This window comes from Salvia hispanica, chromosome 3 (assembly GCF_029641045.1).
Source record: "Salvia hispanica isolate PSC_SH4W2 chromosome 3, Shi_PSC_v1, whole genome shotgun sequence".
Taxonomy (NCBI): Eukaryota; Viridiplantae; Streptophyta; class Magnoliopsida; order Lamiales; family Lamiaceae; genus Salvia; species Salvia hispanica.
Window position 1 is genome coordinate 29,990,318 of NC_142694.1, and position 11,917 is coordinate 30,002,234.

Below are 11,917 nucleotides of genomic sequence, written 5' to 3' on the forward strand. Positions count from 1 at the left end.
ATCATTATTTATCTATACTAAACTATTAGAATCCAAATTATATGCCACGTTTAAAGGCCCAAAATTAGAGCCCAATTAGTATACAATAGTAACTAATATTCCATGAAACCCTAAATCATTTCTCTCACTCCCCCTCAACGGCATCCTACCCCTTCCGCCGCCGCCTACCTCCTTCATGCGCCGCCGCCTTCCCCTCTCTCTCGCTCTCTCTCTCCGCCCGCCCCGCCTGCCTCGAAGCACACTTCGTCAGCACGCCTTGCCTCGCCGTCCACCGCCGTGATTCGCCGCCCGCTTTGCTTCCTCCAAACCCGCCGCACTGCATAGCTCGCCCAGCCGCCGTTCCCCACCTTCCTCAGCCTCGCCGCCTTCGTCATCCGTCGCGGCTCGCTGCTGCCCAGCTTCCCTCACACGCCGCGCCACCGTCCTTCCTCATTGTTCCACCGCTAAGTCTCGCCGGCTCTCCTTCCGGCGCCGGCGAATTAAAGTGTGTTGTAGTTTTATTTTTTAGATTGATTTGGTTTAGTTCTTCATAGAACTTATAAGGTTATTTACAGAGATTTCAATCTTGTCTGGGAAGCTATTGTTTGTGGTTGTATACTTGTATTGGACAATTAATTGGTCCAATAGCGAATTTTATTTTAGAAGATGCAGAATAAAGAGACCAAATAAAAAATTACACAGTCAGCCATCACTTTCCCGCCAAAAAAACTGACATTAAATTTTTTTTCCAAAAACTCTCCCTTTATATATTGATAGATTAGAAGAAGACAACAAACAATTACATACTATATTTAGCTTAAGACCAACCATTTGAAGTGTTTCACTTGTTCAAGATACAAATGCTAATTCAAAAAAACATACCCCCTTATCTCCGATGAGATCTCAATTGCATATATTACGATTATGATCGGATGATGAAATTTTATAATTTTTATTTCAATTTTCGTATATGTTGATAACCATATTTTATAAATTCTTAAAAACAATATCAATATAATGCATGTACGGTGTTGATATTTTCGTGTACTTATGTTGAAATTTTAATGTCACTGTGTTGATATTTGTAATACACAATGTAGATATAAAAAAATCATGAAAATTGTTATTTTATGACAGATTGACTATTTTGACACACTTTGACCCGGCACATGTTTTAAGAAATGTAATGGAAAGTGGGTAGAAAAAGTTGGTGGAATGTAGGTCCTACTTTTAAAGTATTAATTTTATAATAAAATGTGAGTAAGAATGAGTTAGTGGAATATGAGGTCCACTACCAAAAATGATAAAAAGTGAAGTGTGTCAAATTTTCAGGGACGGACCGAAATAGTAAACTGTGTCAAAATTTGGGAGACGGAGGTAGTACTATTTATTGAAATCTGTGAGCTTTAATCTCATCCAATCATTTTAAGATCTAATAATGTAACATTCGTCTTAGTTGGGGATTGAAGACTATGTGTATTTTAACGTGACCGTACGCTATATTATAAGTAGTGTATATTCATGCTACGAGGAGTGATTAATTGCTAACTCACTGTGACGCCCCGGAATTTCATTCTTTCATTTCAAGATAAATCGGAAACTTTTAACTTAATTAGCTTCTTTTGGAAGTTGTGTGCTCATAGAACTCTCGTTGTAATCTCGACCTTTGAATGCTAAGTATTTTGTTTCATAAATAAAGGGCTTGAACAATTTCAAAATGGAGAAATCAAAGGGGGGCACTTCTATTAAAGGAATGATAAAGAATTTGTAAAGTATGAAAGTAAATGAATAATGAATATATATATATATATATATATATATATATATATATATATATATTTATACTTGGGAGTAAACATATAGGCAGATTCAACTATGCATGACCATTTCCACAGCATGATCATGATGCTTAATTGAAGAATACTAAAATAAAGAATACTATACACTTCTTTAACAACTCCAATACCTAGTATTACATGGAAATGGGAGTACAACTTTCATCTATCTCTAACCTAGAATGAAGGATTAATCAAAGGGGATAAGAGACAAAAAAAAATGATAAGTAAACCTTCTTCCCCTCTCACATCCTTCTCGGTCTTGGAGACCAGAGAGGTGCCAAAAGAGAACCTCCACATCAACCTGCCAAGGTACCACCAAAAATAGAATAAGTACAAGTCCAGCAAATTCATAGGTTAATGTGGTAAGATAAAAAGAGTAAGGATCTTGAAAAAGGGGCAGCCCAAGTTTGACCCATATAGACGTTTTGGAGCAGCCAAGAAGGAAGCCTCATAAGTTACACCAAAGTAGTCATGGAAGCCTAATCATAAAGCTTAAAAGGGAACTAAAATTGTAGCCAAATATAGGAACTCCATTGCCCAAGAATCTGCTACAAGAAGCCAAGGTTTGAGGCTTATAAAAGCAGCCCCTCTTACTTCCCCTCTCCACTTCTCAACAACATAATTCCACATAAAATTTTCAGCCACAATAGAGAGTTATGAGTGAGGAGAAGAGCTCTTGCAGACGGCTCCTACACCCCTAGGTAACTTTTATTTTTTTTATTTTTTTTTCTTCTTCCCACAAGCATTTCTTTGCTCAACTCAAGCTCACACCTTTTCCCTCACACTGAAACTAGGAGCTTCGGAGAAGGTGTAAACTTTGAAAAATTTGGATACTAGAGATTCAAGCTACTGTCAATTTCGAGAGGTAACCCCCCCCCCCCCCCCCTCAACAAGTCCCTCTTGCATCATTGTAGAACAACACAGTTTAGCCGAGAACTTAGAGAACATAGAGCTCAATAGATTCCCACAACATTAGCTTACACAAGACTTCATCCCAAAACATAAGCTTCTGCCAAACAAATTAAAAGAAGTTGTATAAAGGACTTAGCTTTTAAAAAAAAAAAATTGTATTGGGCTGCCCGATCTGGACGACGACGGAGGGATGCGAGGCACGGTAGCGTCGGCGCTGGTCTGAGGAGCAGACTGAGCAGCGTCGGCGACGGCATCGGGAGGCCGTGACGAGCAGCTTCCAAGCTCTCGGACAACAGCCGCGTCGCGGCAAGACGGAGGGAGAGACAGATCCCGAAGATGCCGATCATCCCTCACCGGAGATGAAGGCTGTGGAGATGGTTCGGCTGGGGATTGAACGAGAGTAACGGTAGAGGGAGTCACGGAGGCAATGCCTCCTCTGTCCTGACGCCACAGATCCGCCGAGCTCCAGGAAGGCGCGACGGCGGCGGTGAAACCGACCGTGCAGAGCCACCGTGGGAAGTGACGGAGATGTGAGCAACAACGGCGATTCATCCGGCGATGGGCAGCGACGCGAGACGCCGAGGGGAAACGCCGGCGTCGCTCCGGCAACCCGGGTGGAGCGGCGCCTTCACCGAGAGGAATGAGGGAGATGAGTCTAGGGATTTCTTTTTCCCCCAAATCGATTTGGTGAAATGGAAAGGGGAGAGAGAGAGTAAGAACCGATGGAATTTAGGAGAAGTCTGGGCCTCTTTTTATTTTTTTGTCTTTGGGCCAGAGGATTTAAATTAAGGGAGTGCATGTTGGGCCTCTTTAATTAAAAAAAAACAGGTACTGAGAAAATCAATTAGAGAAATGGACTACCTTTGTGTATTAATTCCTCTAAGTTGGGCCACTAGTTAAATTCCACGATGATAAATGAAATTGATGGGTTTTAGTTGATCACTTGTTTAATTTTGTTAAAACCTCCAAATGATTTAAGTCGCTCGAGTAGTTAGCGCTAAAAGACTTTTGCGAGTTAAGGAAGTAAAAGAAGGGAATAGAATGATTAGGATGCATTCATGTTGAGTTCATGTGGCTTAGTAAGCCTAGTTAAATATTATTTCTATGATTTCTAAAGGGACGTCTTCGCGCGTCGTGTGAATTCAACTCAAGGAGTTTGTTTGGCTAGAGAGATAGCTTTTGAGGTGGGCATTTCTTTCAAAATGTGAACTTGCCTTTTAGCATGATTATGTGAAAATTGTGCTATTTATGTTTTGTCATGCCATTTTATGTTTTATGGATTACCTATCTGCTTGGCTATGCCAATTATGTTTAATCGAATTCGGGTCCCAGTAGGGAAGTAAAGCCTACTCGGACTAGTGTACACATATGGGGATCGTGAGCTAGCTTTCAGTTGGCCGGTCCAGTGACCGTCGTGGAATGTGGCCACATTCCCGGTTCACATACGTTTCAGATATGGTATCTATGTTACGTGATTGCGCAATCAATACTACAAAACAAAAGTACTTTTAGTGACTCGGGCCTTTTAAGTTAAAACCCCGTGCTCACTCAACTGGCTGACAAAACTTTTACGAAAATTATGTTTTTGGCAATGTGCCCACTGAGTATATCAAGTACTCAGCCCTGCATGTTTCTTTTCTAATGTGCAGGTTGAACGTGTACGAGGAGGCGAAGGTGTTGGGTACGATCCTTAAATAAGTAGATAGGTAGCCCAAGGTAGTATGTCTCCATACATACTACTTTGTCTTGGACTTTTCCGCTGCATTAGGATTTTGTACTAGAAATTTATGAGCCTAAACCGCACTCTGACTTTATTTTGGCCTTGATTCACTTTCGCCTATGAGACTAATGTCCTATATTCGACTTATCAGTTATGCTTATCCCACTATATTGTTTTTTTTAAAGTGTTATTTAGTCACGTATAGATGCAATCACTACCACTAGTGAGTTGTGGTCGTGACAGAGTGGTATCAGAGCACCGTTCTTTCGCTCTGGACCCAAGAACCTTCTTTCAAGCCTTAGTCTAGAATGATAGTACTAGACTAGAATATGACTAAAGTGGAAAGTTTAAATGGGACCCAACACCTCGACTCGTCGCGTTCAACCACAACAAAGGAGGTATATACCTATATTTCTTGAAAAGTTTCAAAAAAAATAATATATAATAATGTTTTAGTCATGCAAAAACTATACCACCTTTTTGAGGAAGATGTATCTTTCATGAAACTTTAGGAGTTGCTTTTTGGACACTAAGTGTAATGTGCTATGCATGATCAACTATGTGATCTTTGAACTTATGGTGATGGTGTTAATAACTCATATCTGGGACTATGCATGCGAATCTAGAGCGCCTAAGAAAGTATATTAGACTTGAATACCTATGAACAAATAGTTGTGAATGACAACTCTTTCACCGCTTCCAAGAGCGATGGAATCAATGGGAACATGCAAGTTAGGGCGAACCCCTAACTTTTATTGGAATATGGAATAATAAATGCGAACTACGACATACTATATTACGACCTTTACGTTTAAAAAGGAGGAAGAAAGTCCAAAATTCTGAGGACCCGCGTGTCACTCAAAACGAATACTAATACAATCTACCCCTATCGGGGAAAACCCTAACGGTTTATCGATACGACGGCTAGTACTATATAGTTCACTATGCATATTACTTCTATACTTTATTTTCTCTTTTCGCGTTTTTGAGAGCCCATTCTTTCGTACAGATGGCACGACAGCGCTACACCCATCGTAGGCCGCTCCGAGCTGGCGCGGATTCCGAGGCAGTGGTTCGCTATTTCCGGTCCTACCGCCGCTGCCATGGGGATACGCTGGCGGAGTTCGTGGCTCACTACGCGAAGTTATGGGAGGAGGCCAACTGTCACGGGGTGAAGCCCTACGAGGGTATCATGAGGCTCGTCGGTTTGTTTCCTGAGGAGTGGCAGAGTTGGATGACGGCCACTGCCGAGTTGTACACGTCGTCCCCACCTCCCACGTATGAGCCTATTGGGGATATGCTCGGTTTCCTGAGCGCGGTCTCAGCAGGGTGTTTCCACTTCGGTGATGGGCCCCCACCAGAGACGCAGGCGCCCGGGAGCGAGGGATTCCGCAGGTTGCCACCCTTGGCCCTCATGCGGGGTGCAGGCGGAGTATTCGAGGAGGGACAGTCGTCTCGAGCTCCCGCCCGCGAGAGGGGCCGAGTAGAGGTTACGCCCGACTCGAGTGATGAGACCGAGTCTATGGGGAGCCGCGCGGCGGATGAGGATGACGACAAGAACTCAGAGGAGGAGGGCGTGGACGACGATGAGGTCAGTGAGGAGGACTCCGAGGGAGAGGACCCGGATGAGGAGCCCGAGGAGGTTTTGGAGTGGAGCGAGATGAGGGAGGATGGTCCCGCTGAGGAGGAGCCACAGATTGGCGGCCTCGCTGACTTGGGGATGGAGTTCGTTCCCCCACCACCGGCCGGACCTCCACCAGAGACACCTCCACCTCCAGTGGAGCCCCACCCTGAGGTGCTACAGCTGTCCCACCACCCGGTGGACTTGACTCCCTTCAGTGAGCTATACCACCGCATATGGCGTTTGCGCAGGGATTTGGCCGCTAGGACCGACATTCCCATGGCACCAGTGGCAGCCCCAGAGCCACCAGAGCCCGTTGTAGTGCCAGGGCACCCCGAGGAGCTGCTGTCTCCGATCGAGGTGCTCCACCAGGGGACTAGTCATAGCGACCCGATGTGGATCAGCAGCGACTCTGAGCAGGATTGATCTGACGGGCCTCAGACGTGTTCGTTGCAGTAGCTTAGCATTACATTTCCTTATTTCATGTATCGAACTTTGTAGGAGCTTTCTTATTTCCCTTTTGCCCTCGCATGTATCAGATATTAAGTCCTCACTGGAGGCAATTTTCCCTTGACTTATGACATGTGATGTTTCTTGGCTATGTTATTCGCTATTTGTTATTTTGCTCCTTATGTCCAAAAGAATGGTGTATTTAATGAATCTAATGCGTACGATCATGACATTCAACGAGTATAAATCCATGTTAACCCTTGTCTTAATCAGAATGCCACCACGGAGACGTGTCGGACGACCAAGGCGGTGTGCTGGAACGCCTGAGAATGTGCCAAGAAGGAATGGCGAGGTGCCACAAAATGTACCACGAGGAAATGGAGCGGGGAGAGGAATGACCCCACCACCTCCTCCGCCGCCTCCACCTCCACAGGAGCGGCGAGTGGAAGAACTTTTTCTGAGGCAGAACCCCCCAGTGTTCAATGGCTTAGGGGATCCGGCTGCGGCCGAGAACTGGATACGTGCCTTGGAGCGTATCTTCAATTTCCTGCACTGCAATGACCAGGAACGCTTGACTTGTGTGACCTTCCAACTGACAGGGTCAGCTGATTTCTGGTGGGAGGCACGGAAGAAAACTATGACCCCGGAGCAACTGGCTCTGATGACTTGGAATGAATTCAAGACTGGAATGTATGATAAGTATATTCCGAAGAGTTACCGTAAGACCAAGGAAGTGGAGTTCTATAATCTGAAACAAGGACGGATGTCCGTTACTGAGTATGACAGAATGTTCTGCGACATGTCTCGCTATGCGCCTGACCAAGTTGATACTGATGAAAAGATGGCTGATAAGTTTTGTGCCGGTCTGAGGTACGAAATAAGGATGGCCTTAGCAAGCCTTGGAGGGTTATCATACCCCGAATCACTGAGTCGAGCTTTGGATATTGAGGCAGCCATGCCCAAAGAGAAGTCAACTATGCTTGTTGCCGCAACACCACCTCAGCAACAACAAAACTTCCGAGAGAAAAGGAAGTGGGATGGAGATCGTGCCCCACATGAGAATAAGAGACAACAATTTGCTCCGAAGCCACCACAGAATGGTGGAAGGCAAACCGCTCCGAATCAGATGGTAGAGCACCAAACTAGAGCCCCTCCCTGTGCTAAGTGCTCAAAGAATCATCATGGGGAGTGCAGGGCTAGGACTGATAGGTGCTTCAACTGTGGAAAGGGCGGACACTTCTCTAGAGAATGCCCAGATAAGAATGCTGGAGTAAGAGGGAGACAGAACTATCAGGGGCAGCGTCCGCAACTGCGGGCACTTCAAGCTGAGCCGAGAGGAAAGGCAACCCTACCCCCAGCACCACAACACCAGCGGCAGTTATGTCAAAGGCTTCCCACTCAGGCCAGAGCTTTTGCACTGAGGCAGAAACAACCCAAGATGGAGCAAGGGAACCAGGAGCAGGGCAATCTGGCAGGTATGGGAACTCTCCTCAACATACCTATTGCCATTTTGTTTGATACTGGTGCATCCCACTCATTCATATCAGCACCTTGCGTGGATACTTTAGAACTTCCTACTGTTGCAATCGAACATAAGATGAGGGTGTCCTCACCCGTAGGAGGCCTTATAGATATCTCACGAACTTGCTCGAACGTAGAATTCACCATGGGAAACCTTAAGTTAGTGGCTCACAATTTGCATGTGATGTTGATGTGGAGCGTCGACATCATATTGGGAATGGATTGGTTAGCCGAAAACTACGCTACCATTCTTTGTAAGGAAAGGCAGATCTCGCTGCAATACCCAGGAAAGGAACCCACAATCTTTCACGGAATCTCCATGAGGCGACGAAAGTCCATAATTTCTGCACTACAAGCGACCACTATGATAAGGAAAGGATGTCCTGCATACCTCGTCTATCTGAATGGAGAAGAGAAAGAGGACCGAAAGATAGAGGATGTAGCAGTGGTACGAGAATTTTCAGATGTCTTTCCTGACGGACTACCAGGATTGCCGCCAGACAGGCAATTGGAATTCACAATCGATCTCGAACCAGGGTCTGCTCCAGTATCGAAGGCACCATACAGAATGGCGCCTAAAGAGTTAGAAGAACTCAAGATACAGTTACAGGAATTACTAGACCTGGGCTTCATCTGACCCAGTGTGTCACCATGGGGCGCACCAGTGCTCTTCGTGAAGAAGAAGGACGGAACACTGAGAATGTGTATCGACTACCGAGAGTTGAACAAGTTGACGCTCAAGAACAAGTATCCGCTACCGAGGATTGATGACCTATTTGACCAACTTCGAGGGGCGGGTGTATTCTCAAAAATGGACTTGAGATCAGGTTATCACCAACTGAAAGTCCGATAGGACGATGTACCCAAGACTGCGTTCCGCACCAGATATGGCCATTACGAATTCACTGTAATGCCTTTTGGGCTTACAAATGCCCCGGCAGTGTTCATGGACCTAATGAACCGCGTGTTCAACCCGTACTTGGACAAGTTCGTCCTAGTCTTTATAGATGATGTGCTTATCTACTCGAAGAACGAGAAGGAACACGAGGAACATCTGAGGACCACCTTGGAGACTTTAAGAGCCGAGAAGCTCTATGCTAAGTTTAGCAAATGTGAGTTCTGGCTTAACGAGGTGAACTTCCTTGGACACATAGTAACGGCAGAAGGGATCCGCGTGGACCCTGCAAAGGTGGAAGCAGTACAACGTTGGCAGTCACCAACAACACCTAATGAGATTCGAAGTTTCTTGGGTTTGGCTGGATACTACCGAAGGTTTATTGAAGGATTTTCTAAAATAGCTAGACCAATGACTCAACAGCTCAAGAAAGGAGCTAAGGTCAATTGGACGCCGGAGTGTGAAGCAAGCTTCCAGCTGTTAAAAGAAAAGCTGACCACCGCACCAGTCCTAGCCGTGCCAGCTCCAGGAGCGGGTTATGTGGTGTACACAGATGCATCAAAGATCGGACTCGGATGCGTACTGATGCAGAATGGCAAGGTGATTGCATATGCATCACGCCAATTGAGGACACATGAGTTAAATTACCCAACACACGACTTAGAATTGGCGGCAGTGGTACATGCCCTGAAGATTTGGAGACATCACCTCTACGGAGTTCGATGTGAGATCTTCACGGACCACAAGAGCCTTAAGTACTTCTTCGAGCAGAAGGATTTGAATATGCGACAACGCAGATGGCTCGAATTAGTCAAGGATTATGACTGTGGTATAAATTACCACCCAGGCAAGGCGAATGTAGTGGCAGATGCCTTGAGCAGGAAGGCTACACCCCAATTGGCCACTTTCCTCATGCAGAATGAGGAGCTCCTACGCGAGTTTGCTAAGATGCGACTGGAAGTAGTGACAGCACCAGAGACGGTGGAAAGTAGGATCGCCACCTTAGTGATTGAACCAGACTTAAGGGCCAGAATAGTTGAGGCTCAAAGGAGTGACGAAGCATTGGAGAAAATTCGTCTTAAAGTGAGGACGGGAAAAGAAGAGAGTTACCGCGAGGAGGCGGATAACATCATCACTTTTGAAGGAAGATTGTGTGTACCCAATGACGAGGCACTCAGAAATGAGATCATGAGTGAAGCACATGAAACACCTTACACTGCTCACCCCGGAAGTACTAAAATGTATCAAGACATGAAGAAACAATTTTGGTGGGATGGCATGAAGAGGAGCATAGCGTCGTTTGTAGAAAGATGCCTAGCGTGTCAACAAGTGAAGGCCCTACATCAACGACCCTATGGGAAATTGCAACCCCTAGAGATTCCAGAATGGAAATGGGAACACATTGCGATGGACTTCGTGACGGGACTGCCAAAGTCCCAACGAGGAAACACTGCCATCTGGGTGATTATAGATCGCCTCACCAAAAGCGCTCATTTCGTACCAATTCGTATCACTTACGGATCGGACAAGTTAGCTCAAATCTATGTGCAAGAGATCATACGATTACATGGAATACCGGTAACAATCACATCAAACCGTGATCCGAAATTTACTTCTAGATTTTGGATAAGCCTGCAGCAAGAGCTGGGCACCAGATTGAATTTCAGTACTGCATTCCATCCACAGACTGATGGGCAGTCTGAAAGGACAATCCAGACCTTGGAAGATATGCTGAGAGCCGTAGTGCTCGACCGCGGGGGAAATTGGGAGCCAGTGCTACCACTTATAGAGTTTGCTTACAACAACAGTTACCAGGCAACTATTAACATGGCTCCGTATGAAGCATTATATGGGAAGAAATGTAGATCACCGCTTTACTGGGATGAAGTCGGTGAGAGGCAAATGCTTGGACCGGATTCTGTAGAGGAGATGATAGTAATTGTCCGACAGATCCGTGAAAGAATCAAGAAAGCTCAAGATAGGCAAAAGTCTTACGCTGATGTTCGCCGAACCGATTTGCAGTTCATGGCGGGAGACAAAGTTTTTCTGAAGGTATCCCCGTCTAAAGGGATTACGAGATTCGGCGTCAAGGGCAAGTTAAGGCCGCGTTTCATCGGACCCTACGAAATTCTAGAGGAAGTCGGTCCTGTGGCGTATAGATTAGCGCTACCACCGAGCTTCGGAAATGTACACAATGTCTTTCACGTGTCACAATTGAGGAAATATGTGTTCGACCCCAAACACATAGTCCACCAAGAAGAAATGGTTTTGGAGCCAGACTTAAGCTATGAAGAGAAGCCAGAGGCTATCTTGGACCGGAAGGTCAAGGAGTTGAGAAATAAATCTATTGTAACAGTGAAAGTTCTGTGGAAGCATCACGGCTATGAAGAAGCTACGTGGGAACCGGAGGATACGATGAAGGAACGATACCTAGAACTCTTTGAGTAGAGCTGCACAAATTTCGGGGCGAAATTTCTTTTAAGGAGGGTGGAATGTGACGCCCCGGAATTTCATTCTTTCATTTCAAGATAAATCGGAAACTTTTAACTTAATTAGCTTCTTTTGGAAGTTGTGTGCTCATAGAACTCTCGTTGTAATCTCGACCTTTGAATGCTAAGTATTTTGTTTCATAAATAAAGGGCTTGAACAATTTCAAAATGGAGAAATCAAAGGGGGGCACTTCTATTAAAGGAATGATAAAGAATTTGTAAAGTATGAAAGTAAATGAATAATGAATATATATATATATATATATATATATATATATATATATATTTATACTTGGGAGTAAACATATAGGCAGATTCAACTATGCATGACCATTTCCACAGCATGATCATGATGCTTAATTGAAGAATACTAAAATAAAGAATACTATACACTTCTTTAACAACTCCAATACCTAGTATTACATGGAAATGGGAGTATAACTTTCATCTATCTCTAACCTAGAATGAAGGATTAATCAAAGGGGATAAGAG

At 44.8% G+C, this 11,917-nt stretch overlaps 1 pseudogene; it reads left to right on the forward strand.

Annotated features, from left to right (window-relative positions):
* Positions 1-6,947: 6,947 nt before the first annotated feature.
* LOC148930535 (uncharacterized) lies at positions 6,948-8,894 on the forward strand (annotated as a pseudogene).
* The last annotated feature ends 3,023 nt before the right edge of the window (positions 8,895-11,917 follow it).